At 41.0% G+C, this 13,406-nt stretch overlaps 1 protein-coding gene across 1 annotated transcript in view; it reads left to right on the top strand.

Annotated features, from left to right (window-relative positions):
* Nucleotides 1–12,221: 12,221 nt before the first annotated feature.
* The window catches only part of ARPP21 (cAMP regulated phosphoprotein 21), a 112,023-nt gene continuing 110,838 nt past the window's right edge, over nt 12,222–13,406 (top strand). Inside the window, exon 1 of the mRNA XM_068557500.1 lies at nt 12,222–12,334. The gene's annotated coding sequence lies outside the window, so the exon portion shown is untranslated. The remainder of the gene's footprint in view (nt 12,335–13,406) is intronic.

Genomic DNA, 13,406 nt, shown 5'->3' with positions numbered 1-13,406 from the left:
TCCAAATGTATTAGATATTTTAAAATATAGAGAATTTTAAAAAGCACACACCTGTTTTCCCTGGGCTTCTCTGGATCGAAGGGACTCGTTGGAAGGTTTGAACAGGGAGCATCCCAATAGGAAAGTCCATCAAAGTAGAAGGCATTCACCTGCAAAATACTGCAGTCTCGAATGCAACTAACTCTCTAACAGTCCCTTAAAGCAAGAATGTTTTCTTTAAAAAAATAAATAAATAAAAGCTTTGAGGTCAGACTTGGGGCAGGGAGCGGGGGAGAGGTCATGGGTGTCTGGCCAAGCTTTTGAGGTACACAGTGGTCATGTGATTGCAGTTGTGACATTGAATGGTGGCACACAGGCCAACTTTAAACGGCAGCCCCTGTCTTTCAAGTGACCGACCACAGCTCCCTGTAGGTGACTTTGCAAGCAGGGCATCTGGGGTTTAATCAGCATTGCCATAGATGGCCCCAGACCTGGGGGAGCACACACGTGCACATTCATATGTCTTAAGTAGGAAATTACCTGCCGGGTGAGTCCTGGGACACCTGGCAAAGAAACAGATTCTGTTCCACCGATGTGTTGTAAGGTTCCTGAAAATGTTTCCCTCCCAGGAATATATCCATTTCTCCTCCCGGCAGATTGGTACAGATTGTGTTCTTGCTGTGTGTGAGGCATTATCCATGGTCCCAGAGACACTGGTCCAAGAGCCCTCTGTCCAGGGAATTTAGAATCATTCTCACACCCATGTTCACCACCTGGAATGCTTTAGATGGTTTATATTTAAAGCAGGATCCTAAAACAAGCCAAACCCTTGATGGCTTAGAAGTAAAGGCTTTGAGACACCATATTGCATATTTGCCTTCTTTTCCTAGACATTTGTTCTCCCTGAGTCTCTGTAAGTCCTGTCTCTGAAGCCACAGAGGTTTCACTCCCTGCCTGCTTCCCTTCTCTTCAAGGAAAGGAAGCATCGCAGGAAATGTTTTCCCATCACTTTCTGCAGCACTTGAGGTCCCAAATGCAGACTCTTTTCCTGCAGTGCATTCCTGAACATCCTTTGGTGGTTTTGTTGTTAACTTACTCTCCTACATCTACAATTTAAATAGTCTTTCTAGAGATTTCATTGTGGTGAGGAAAAATTCCAACACCGTTTTGCTAGCCATTAAAACCAAAAACATGCGGATGTCAAATTAATTCATGTATCCTACATTTCAAGTGCATCTTCTCCAAGGAAGTCTGAGGATAGTAGGAATTATTTATTGAACACTTATGTTCTTCTCTAGCAAATCTGTTGATCTCAGCCCAGTGGCTTTCTGGTTTTCATGACTGTGTTTGCAGGGGTGTCAGTATGGAATTTTGTGTCGTGCTGTACTAGGCAGCGTAGAGAAAGAGGAAAAACAAAAGAGGAAAAAAGTTCCCCGCATTCAAGAAGGGGCAGAGATGGCCGGTAGGATGTAGATATATTATCCTCCTCTATGTGAGCTGAGCACCATTGCACTGCAGTGGGGGCATGTCATCCTGAGAGGCCAGATGACACAGGTGAGGGTCCTGATGAAGTGAGCACTGGATGAGGCTCAATGGAAGAAACTCGATGTAATAACTGAAAAAATGGAGTTTAGAAGAGAGGCACTACTTCTGTATTTTTTTTTTTTTTTTTTTTTTATTAATAGCTACTTTATTTATTTATTTATTTATTTAGCTGTGTTGGGTCTTTGTTTCGTGCAAGGTCTTTCTCTAGTTGCGGCAAGCGGGGGCCACTCTTCATCGCGGTGCGCGGGCCTCTCACTATCGCGGCCCGTCCCGTTGCGGGGCACAGGCTCCAGACGCGCAGGCTCAGCAGTTGTGGCTCACGGGCCCAGTTGCTCCGTGGCATGTGGGATCTTCCCAGACCAGGGCTCAAACCCATGTCCCCTGCATTAGCAGGCAGATTCTCAACCACTGCACCACCAGGGAAGCCCTCTGTATTTGTTTTTAGTCTGGAAATGTGAGCAAGGCCTAACTGTCTGGCCAGTTTAATTGTAATAAATCATACATTTGTTGGATGCCGTCATTTTCATGAAAACTCAGACACTATCAAGGACCTAAAGAAACTCACCTGCATGTGAGTCTTCAGTTCAAGGTATCCATGCTTTCCTTTTATCTAATGAAAACGTCTGCCCATTGTCTGTTTTCTGTCACTTATATCTATTAGTTCCCTTAAGATTGCATTCAAATTAGCCTTTGTGAATAGAAGACTTTGAGGAAACGTTAGGTCTAAGGTTGGCAGTGGTGTGCATTTTTTTTTAATTAATTCATTTAATCATGACAAACCCGTGTGGCTGGAATTGTCATCAACCTCACTTTTTTTTTTAACTAGTTAATTAATTAATTTATTTTTGGCTGTGTTGGGTCTTCGTTTCTGTGTGAGGGCTTTCCCTAGTTGCGGCAAGCGGGGGCCACTCTTCATCGCGGTGCGCGGGCCTCTCACTATCGCGGCCTCTCTTGTTGCGGAGCACAGGCTCCAAACGCGCAGGCTCAGTAGTTGTGGCTCACGGGCCTAGCTGCTCCGCGGCATGTGGGATCCTCCCAAGCCAGGGCTCGAACCCATGTCCCCTGCATTGGCAGGCAGATTCTCAACCACTGCGCCACCAGGGAAGCCCCAGTGGTGTGCATTTTTGTATTGTATGCTTTAGTCCTCTGGATGGGATTGCTTTGCTCTCAAATCTCTTTGTCCGCTGAATTCTCTAGTTGGGTTGTTAGCTGTCCCCGGGGACAAGCACCATCTCTTTCCTTTCTCTAGTGTCCTATCCAAAAGGCCACACAAGTGTAGGTGCTCTCTAGGTAAGCTTGGACTCTCTCTCTCTGAATGGACTGCCCATCATCACAGATACACAGAGCTCAGTCAGACCAAAGCCCTCTTGAGACCCTCCCATCCAGAAGCATGTCATGGTTTTGCCCTATTAGTGGCTGTTGGGCGTTTTCCCTTAACCTTGCCACATTGGTTAATAGGTCTCTGGGTGGTTAGATGCCTTGGCTTTTTGGGGTTGAAGGAAGCAGAAAAAAATAGTACAGTGACAACAAGTCCTGCTGTGTGTCAGGCACTGTTCTCAACACTGAGTTAATACAGAGGTAAACTAACCAGGCACAAATATCCATCGTTGTGTAGCTTATGTAATAGTGGGGGGGAGAATGATTTTTACTACTTGGTTCAAATATTGAGCCTTGTTTAAGGGTGACTTATCTGAGTGTCTAAGATCTGGGGATTTCAGTGATCGAAGTAGCCAATAGCCAGCTGCCCTAGCACTAAAGAGACAAGATAAGTAGGCGTGTTGTCTTGCCCACTATAGGTTAGCAACAAATAGTGCAGTTGATATGAGGATAAAATGTAATAATCTATGGAAAACACTCATTCCAAGATCACCCATGTGGAAGTAAATACTAAAAGCATTCATTGGTGTAGTTGTTGGATCTTGTAGAAAGAGCTTGCTATCAATATATTAACACACAATTGTAGCCCAGAGTCACCCGACAGAACTAAAGCTCCCTTTGTTCCCGAATCTCCTGAAATTCCCCCTGCTATACTTGGGATGGCAGCAGACATCCGTTTCTGGTAAATCTCTCTCTCCTGCCTCTCTCCCTCCCTTTTGGATGTAGAACTCGCCTCCTGTGGTCATAGACCCTTAAGACCCACACTTGGGCTTTTTATTTTGGGGGAACATCCTTCAATTCCTTTGCTCCCCTTGAAAATCTTTCCATTCTTCTGCTGTTGTAGGGGGGTGGAAGGAGGCAGAGCTAAGGTCCTGGGTGGGTAATTTAAACTTCTATGTTGATTCACTTTGATTAGATTTAGTGATGATGTTAGCTAGTAATAATTCTGAAAAGGCAACCTTAAGGCGTGAAATATTCACAGGCTGTGGCACCAAGTAATACGCCTTGACGTAAGGGAAAGCAAAGACATCGTGGCCATGAAAACCTCTTATTTTTCCCAGTTTATATATAGATAGAACACGAATCTTATCGCCATTTCAAAAACTGACAGAATAGCAATTTATCGATTTATCTTTGCTTTTACTCATTTTATCTAAATGTCTCTTCCTTTCTTCTTTTCTGCAAGAAAGGTTTTAATGACACACACATTTAGCTCACCCTGTGGCACCTATAACTGCATCACATTTGTTAAGTTTCATTGCTTTTGAAATGACAGATTCTTCTTTCACTTCTTGTAGGAATAAAGGACAAAAGAGTTCACATCAGATACGCTGAATAAAATTAGTATTTCTCCCCACCCTTTTTTTGAAGTGCCTTTTCTCTTCATGATGAATTTTTATAGTTTTGAATTCTTTAAGCCAGAGTTGAAAATATGCATTTGTGATAAATCCTTGTTCCATTACAAGGTGTCTCCAGTATACATAACTGAACATAAATAATGGATTATATTCTTGGCATCCAGATCCTCCGAAAGAGGACACCTTAAAATATTGCATTGAACTGAATTGAACTGAGTGGAGAATACAGAAGTTCTGACATCTGTGAGATTAATAATGCTCAAGCAAAAGTATCATTTCAATTGATCATCCCCCCTCCCTTCCCTGAAATAGTGTTGTTTGTCCCAGGAAATCATGGTACAGTGATACCAAGGGAAATACTTAGGATAAGTGTGTGACTTGGTGAGATTCCTGGAAGATCTAACTATTTAGAAACATTTTTGTTTGAACAAAGTTATATGGTATCATCAGCAACAAGATCCCAGCAGTGTTATTTACGTTCCCGGAAAACTTGTTTTAGTTACACTTGGAATAAAAAAGCAACTTCCTAAGTCGGAGATTCTGGCTCTTTGCTTAAACATTAGGGAGACACTCATTTCTGAATGTTACATATGTTCTGGCACCAGTAAATTCAAATTCATTGTTCCACCTTTAAAAAAAAAAAAAAAAAAAAAAAAGTATAATGCTTTCTGAAAACCCTGGGCACACTTTATCTGGGAATCTTGCAGGCATGTGATTTTCTGTATGGCTTCTGGAAAGACAGGTACCATGAGTTCTAGAAGTGAAGGAGGAAACTGGGCAGATAACTAGCAGATATCTTGAGGTCATTCTGATGACTATGGCTTATGGGCTCTCAGGAGTTTCAAAGAAAAAGACGAAGCACAATGTCTAGAAACCCACATGTGTCCATAAAACATTAGGGATAAAATCGGGGAAGAAACACGCGTACCATTATCAGACAAACTGTTCATGAAGTTTCTGGGCAGTATTTGCTGGCTCATGCGACAGGAAGGGCAGTAGTGGTCTAGGGAAAAACAATGTGTGGGTGTCTCTTGCAATATCCCGGGAACTAATTGCACAGATTAGATAAGCCTCGTCTGTATTTCTAATAGAGCCCCAGGTCACTAGAGGAACACAGAGCTTTAAAAAGAGCTCTGATCCCCAGTTAAAATGACAATGTTTTTGACCCAGCTCTGCCGCTGCCTGTTTGTGGATCTTCTGCAAGTCACTGGATTTAATATCAGCTAGACTAGCTGATTTCAAGGTTCTTTGCAGGGCTGTGGTTCTCTGGGTACTATTTTTTTTTTTTTTTTTTTAAGTTTGCACATGGCTGGAGGTTGGTGATGCTTCCCTGTGTATGGATAAATCATACCTAGACTCTTAACAGATTGAGGCAGGAAACATAAGGTGGTGATTAGCCTGCATGGCTTATGAAAGTTGAGGCTATTTTAAAATCCTGGGACTGGCCCCAGGGGTCACCCAGTCAAACCCAGACAAGCCTCAGTGTTTTCTCAGTCTCTGATTGTTTTCTTTTTTTATTATTATTATTATTTATTTTTGGCTGTGTTGGGTCTTCGTTTCTGTGCGAGGGCTTTCTCTAGTTGCAGCGAGCGGGGGCCACTCTTCATCGCGGTGTGCGGGCCTCTCACTATCGCGGCCTCTCTTGTTGCGGAGCACAGGCTCCAGACGCGCAGGCTCAGCAGTTGTGGCTCACGGGCCCAGCCGGTCCGCGGCATGTGTGATCTTCCCAGACCAGGGCTCGAACCCGTGTCCCCTGCATTGGCAGGCAGACTCTCAACCACTGCACCACCAGGGAAGCCCTCGGATTGTTTTCTAATATGGCAGCGGGGCCACTGGCCCTGTTCTCTGTGGCATTAATTGTGGTCAGAAATCTCTCCTTATCTGCAATAAAAAAATATGCAGAATACTGAGTCAGTGATGTGACAAAGCTGCTGATCAGCTGCTCCATTACCTGCAGCTCTCTCATTCAGATGATTGACGGCTGATGTTTGTATTGCACTAAGATGCGCCCAGAGTTGTCTTGTGCAGTTAGAAGTGGTTTCTGTTGTTACCTTTTGTGGATAAGGACACATTGGCCAAACATGCACTGATTCTAGTAGAGGTGAAGCAGAAAATTCTCTGCACATCACTGCATCCTAACCTTTTATTCTTGCAGTGTCCACATTGGATGGTTAAATAGCAGAGCTTATCTTGCCAAAGATGGGATTGCTAAGATGATGATGAGGAGGAGGAGGAGGATGGTCCCCTTTATTGGGTACCTATTTGAATCAGTACAAACCAAGGCAGGTTACATCCACCACACTTGTCTTTCTGTGTATGTGTTATCAATACACCAGAAGCAGTTTTGTAAAGTAGGCCAGTTCCTTTCTTGTACTATCATTTTCTGCCTTTGATCTGTTTGTATGTATATTGATTTGTCTATTTTTCATTTTTATCATATTCAAGAAGAAAAAAGTTTTTTAGGTTCTTTTATTGTGACAAAATATACATAATATAATATTTATCATTTTAGCCATTCTGAAGTGTACAATTAAGTGGCATTAAACTGTGTAACCATCACATCTGTACCCACAACTTTTTTTTTTTTTTTTAAAGTCAGTGACCCTTACTCTTTTATTTATTTATTTATTTATTTATTTTTGGCTGTGTTGGGTCTTTGTTTCTGTGCGAGGGCTTTCTCTAGTGGCGGCAAGTGGGGGCCACTCTTCATCGCGGTGCGCGGGCCTCTCACTATCATGGCCTCTCTTGTTGCGGAGCACAGGCTCCAGACGCGCAGGCTCAGTAGTTGTGGCTCACGGGCCTAGTTGCTCCACGGCATGTGGGATCTTCCCAGACCAGGGCTCGAACCCATGTCCCCTACATTGGCAGGCAGATTCTCAACCACTGCGCCACCAGGGAAGCCCTACCCACAACTTTTTAATCATCCCCAACAAAAACCAATTAAACAACAACTCCTTTCTTCCTTACCTCCGGCTCCTGGTAGCCTCCCTTCTACTTGCTGTTTCTATAAATTTGCCTGTTCTAGTTACTTCATAAAAGCAGAATCATACCATCTTTGTTCTTCTCTGTCTGACTTGTTTTACTAAGAATAATATTTTTAAAGTCCATACATGTTGTAACATGTATCAGAATTCCATTCCTTTTTAAGGCTGAATAATATTCCATTGTATGTATATACCACATTTTGTTTATTCATTCATCTGCTGATGGATACCTTTTGGCCATTGTGAATAATGCTGCCATGAACATTGGTGTACAAATATCTCTTCTAGTCCCTGCTTTCCATTTTCTTGGATGTATATTTTGGAGTTGAATTACTGGGTCATATGGTAGTTCTATGTTTAGAAAGGTAGGTTCTTGTTTTTTTTTCCTAGTGCTAACTTTTGAAGCAACACCAAGTAAGGCCAATTCCTTGTTCTCTGAATATGTTTTAAAATAGCATTAGAAAATAGCTATTTTGTCCTCCCTAAGTCTTCTCTTGTCTAAACTAAAAATTGCAAATTATGCAACTATTTTTTAGAACCCAAATGTAAGATCTTTTGTCCGTCCCTGCTACATTTCACTTTATTACTTTCATCAATTAGTTTACTCTATGGGGATATCCAAATATTTATTATGGGACCCAGTACATTATTTACTTCTCCCAAGTTTATGTCTTTCTTTGAAATACACTGAGAAAACATTTAAGAATTATAAAAGCAGAAGTCATCTTTATTTTCCAGTTCATGAATAATCAAGAAAAGGATGATGAAGATAAAATTGTTTAACCCATCTTTAAAATTTTTCATGTGGATCCATTAGAAGTATTTAACTTTTATCTTATTTTATTTTTTTTGAAAAAAAAGAGGATTTTTTTAAGATTGTGTTAGAGCATCCTTGCAGGTGGTAGAGATTCCGTAAACAGTTGTTATAAAAGTGAAGAATTGAAACATTGGCCTTTTTCCTTCAGATGTTTTTACCGAGATCAGACCTCTCTTATTTTTAAAGACACTTATTATTGTGGGGCTGTTCTTATGTCCAAAGCTTTGACATCAGTTTTTTCCATTACTAAAGTCTGCTAAATGTTGATGTAGATTATGTTTGTGTCCAATTTGCTATAATAATAAGGAAGAAAAAGTGATATTCTACATATGAGTTACTGTATGTTTATAAACTGCCTAGCTATCAAAGTTGATATAAGAATATTCATGTAAAATACTTCTACCTTTAAACCCCTAGTATGAAAATTCCTTTTCTTAAATATCCTCCTAGGTTCTTCCTCCAAAACAGTTGTCTGATCACTTTGGCATTTGCATGGTGGTTCAAGAATTTTACAGAATGCCTGTGCATTGAGTTGACCAAAAAGAGTTTAATGAAAGGGTAGAACTCCTGGTTGGGTATTTCTTATACATGTATTGAAGGAGACATTTTTCTTTGGAAAGTAAACTTATGTGAAATTCTCTTATTGATGTTTTTCTGTTACCTGGGGAAATTTTCAAGCTTGCTGAAGGTATTAGTCCATATGTTCTATTCATGCCATGGTGCCATGGTTGCTCTCATTTCTGAAAGGATTACATTCCAATTACTTCTCTTTTCTTTCTTTCTTTCCTTCTTTCTTTCTTTCTTTCTTTCTTTCTTCCTTCCTTCCTCTCTTTCTCTCTTTCTTTCTTTCTTTCTTTCTTTCTTCCTTCCTTCCTTCCTTCCTTCCTTCCTTCCTTCCTTCCTTCCTTCCTTCCTTTCTTTCTTTCTGGCTGCATTTTGGGTCTTTGTTGCTGCGTGCAGGCTTTCTCTACTTGTGTCAAGCTGGGGCTACTCTTCATTGCAGTGCACAGGCTTCTCATTCCGGTGGCCTCTCTTGTTGCAGAGCCACTAGGGAAGCCCTCCAATTACTTTTCTTCTCTCTTTTTTTTTGTTTTTTAAGTCTTTAAACTTAATCTTACACGTTCAAACTAACTCTCTTAACTTTAACACAATGACTGTTTTGAGACTGGGGTGTGTCTGGTTGATAAGGGGTTGCAGCATTTAAATACCTTATGCAGCAAATTGACAGATCACTAATATCACAGTTTGCTAGTGGCTTACATTTGCAGAACTGTGACTAGCTAAAAAAAGAAGAAACGGTGCATAAGGGAAAAACATTTCAGTTGTTCAAATGAGTAAATCTTGATTGTGTTGTCTCATCATAAAGTACCTATACTGATTGAGGATAAGATTAGTCATCCTCTGCTAATTTTGAGTAGAAGGATTGTGACAAAAGTGACTAATAAAGTGGCCCTCCCAACTTGCTAATAGAATTTAATGTCCCATTTTAGATATCCTCTGAGAACTAAATCACTGCTGGAATTTGAATCAAACCCCAAGCTTTCTTTCTCCACATGACAGCCCAGTGATTAATATATGTAACACACACACACACGCATGTGCGCACACAATTAGGACATGCCTATTTTGTTGGTGATGATGAAAGACAGAATATTTGGTCTTTTGCACGGTGCTTCTCTCCTCTCGCCCTCTCTTTCTCATCCCCACAAACCCAGTTGCTACTATATGCAACTCTAAAGTCAGCCAAAAAAATAAGAAACAACATAATCTAAAATGGTCGTTATTTTACTCATTTTCCTCACTGTAAATAGCTGACAACACCGTTGATCAATTTCCTATAGCTTACTTATTGCCTGCCTTTCCTCAATATCACCCCCTAAACTGTGGTTAAAATATTATTTCCACTGAAAGAACTGCAGTGACTTTTATTTTGTGCATTTGTATAGAGTCTCCTTTCTCTCCCTCCCCACCTCCAACCATAACAATTGACACTTGGCCAGGATATCTATTAACCAAATGTTGGATAAAACATATTTGTTAGACATGGTTTTGCTTCTTTGTGAAAAATGGGAGAAATTGGGACAAATGAAGATTAAATAGCAGTGGAAGAGTCGGGTTAGTTTGGGGAACAGAAAGCTGGACTAGGGTTGATTTCCTGGCACTGCTTTCTTAGCAAAGAGAACAGTTTTAATCAGTTACAAAAATATTTGTGATCCATATGTTCCTCCCTGCTCGTTCCCATATGCCCATATTCTCTTTTATCTTGGTGGATGATGACTTTATGATTCAGGGATGCAAGAATAATACCTCACTGGCTTTAGAGCACAGTGCTATTTCCAAACGTGTCCTGGTAATTACGCATGCACATATATCCAGGCTGTTCACGCTTTGAGATGGTTACGTGAATATCAGTTTGTTCTTTCTTCGTGGAAAGAATTATATCTTGCATCCACCTACTGGGGCTGGAATAAGGCATCTAAGGCTTAGATTTGAAAACTGCATGGCCATTTCACCTGCTGGATTAACCACCGCTGTACAAATAGGAGCATCAGAGAAAGGAGACAGGAAGGCTGCGGTGATCGTTGATAACTTCATTTTCTTTGGGAAAAGGAAAACAGAATCCAAAAAGCATTTGGTAAATCCATCCATCACGGGTGCCTATTCTAAGACATGTTAGATATTGAGCTGGTTACTTAAATAGATCCTAATTTTAAGGCATGTTGACTTCTACTTAGTATCAAGTGTTCATTATGTGAAACTGATAAAAATTGAGAAATTAAAATTACTGTTGATGAGCAATGCATTTGGTCCCTAAATTCATGTTTCCTTCGCAACAGTTATATAATTTTTAACGACAAGAGAAACTTTTTACAGCCGAAGTATCCATTTTAATAAGACATAAATAAAGCTAGAAATTATTGACTGTATAAGTGATTGAATTTTCAACAGTTGTTTTCCTCTTACACAGCAAATGGTGTCGTAACCCAATAGGCTGTTAATAAAGCTGCAGTAAAATCCGATAAGGAGCCAGCTGTGCTCATGTCAACTTGGGAGGGGGCAGCGAGGGGGAGGCAGAGAGAGTTTCTAAACTTCAGAGTAAATAACTGAGATGCATTTAGTGTTTTCAAAGTCGGGTATACGGTGGAACACGTGCGCAGGCTGTTGGATTTAGCAGATGTGCGCCAGGGTAGAGTTGCAGCAAAGGGAGAGAGATACAGCTTGGTTTTGGCAAACGTTATTAGGAATCCGTCTCTCTGTTTGCATTCAAGCTGTATTTGCCGCTGCTCCTGCAGGAGTTGTGAGAAAAAGAAAGTGCACGTTACAGCAGGGATTGCTTTCAACAGGCTCAAAGTTTGCAAATCTGTTGAATCCCTCTGACAGTGTTGCTTTGCTGTCAAACAGAATGCCCAGCTGACGGTGGCAGTCCTGATGGGGAGGGGCCGGTAGGTGGCGGGTAAATGATGCTCACAGAGCGAAGAGAATATTCGGAATTCTTCTTCTCAAACTGTCAGTGGAGAGGAAAGAGCTCTCTCAACAATACCACTGTGAAAGTTTTCTTTTTTCTTTCTTTGTTTTTTTCACTTTTATAGCTAATGCCTCATTAAGTCAAAAATCTTTCAGTATGCCTTCTTAGGATAACTTTCAGAAGAAAAGAGTCACAGGAACAGCACTCAAGGAGATTATATTGATCTATAATTAAGACAAAAGCTTTGGTTAAAAAAGGAGGCAAGACTTTTGCTCATAGGTGATCTGGATTGTCATGGAGGCAAACACACAAGCTTGTTTTTTTTTTTTTTTTTTTTAATATAAAGTGCGAGATTTCACTAAAAAAGGTTAAAATTGAAGTGAGTAATCTTCGGTGCATAATGCAATTGTTAATTTTAGCTCGTTGCGTGGGTGCCGCTCTGACTTGAACAGCCGGCTGTAGCCTTCATTAGAGAAGAAGCAGGCAGCTCGGGACAGGTGGAGTGGATCAAGCCGTGAACGTGATTTGCTGGAGGCCGGTCATAGTGTTAGAAACCCAGTCTTATTTCGTCCCTCACCCTTATTACCATGGTTATTGCAGTTATTGTGACTATTGACTTTTCGTCTTTTTTCAGGTGGATGATGTGTCAGGCTGTGTAAGGGAATCGCATGGAGATGGGCGTTTTGAACTGTTAATGGGGACATGGGACTCCCGCTGTCTCTGATCCCTCGTGTGGATTTTCCCGGCGTAGAAGGACAGAAGCCGCTCGTAAGTCGCCAAGACCGACAGCAGAAATTCTGCGCAAAAGGTAAAGGGCTGTCATCAGATGGCTGTCATCTCATCTGTATATTTTTCTCATTCTATAAATATGCCTGTTTGCATAAAACAGTTCATGAAAGGCAACCAAAACAGACAGGATCTGTATCAGGGATTCAACTGCCTTAGTGTTTGTAAAATTAGAGCTCAATTTGTTCTCTTTTTTTTTTTTAAAGCTGGCCACAATCTGTTTTTTATTGAAACCCTCTGGAAAAAATGTTAGGGCAACAGAAGTCCCATCTCCTCCCCCCACTCAGTACATTGAGAAACAAACTATTTGCTACTGGGAAACAGAACTTTTTGTTTGGTTAACTACACACATCCCCGGTGTCACTGAAATACGAGAGATCTGTCAGATACACTGAATGGATATCCTCAAACCTCCCCAAACCTAAGAGCCTTGCTCACCAGGCCCTCACAGACTCCAAGTACCATCCTTGAGGAAAACTACCTTTTCCATTCCCACAATCCTTTGCCAAGTGAGCTTGTCCTGTCATGGTAGGTCTTAGCAAATTTGCAACGGAAATTACTGCGTTTTAGATTTTCCTCGTGCTTTCTATGTCCAGTTAGAAATAAAGTTACTGAACTAGTAAATGATAAACACTCCCAGAGAAACATATCAAGACACTGATTTGTCCAGTAATAGTTACCATTGTAATGACTAGGAACAGGGCAGTCATTACTTGGGACTTTTTGTGAAAAAACTGACTTTCTAGGCTACAGGGTCTTTCTCTATTTTTCTTTCTCCTTCCTTCCTCTCTTTTCGTCTTTCTTTTCCTCCTTCCTTCTTTTCTCTCCTTCTTTCTTGTTTTTCTTTAAAAGAAAATTGAGGAGGAAGTAAATGATAAATTATTCAGGAGCCCCCCTTTGACAGCACATCAGAAGGGGAAGTGTCAGGGCTTTATGGAAGAAGGGAGAAAAAAGTACTAATAACAGTCTTACACTTTGAAAAGCCATTTCCAGTGTCTGTGTAGCCGTCTTTTGTGAGCTTGGAGCATCGGAGTTCAGTTGTGATAGCTTCCTTCTGCAGAATCTCTGCAGCATCAGCCACCGACAGGGCTTGG

Source organism: Eschrichtius robustus, chromosome 12 (genome assembly GCF_028021215.1).
Source record: "Eschrichtius robustus isolate mEscRob2 chromosome 12, mEscRob2.pri, whole genome shotgun sequence".
NCBI classification, from domain to species: domain Eukaryota; kingdom Metazoa; phylum Chordata; class Mammalia; order Artiodactyla; family Eschrichtiidae; genus Eschrichtius; species Eschrichtius robustus.
The sequence above is the reverse complement of the archived record's forward strand: the minus strand, read 5'-3'. Positions and strand labels throughout refer to the sequence as shown.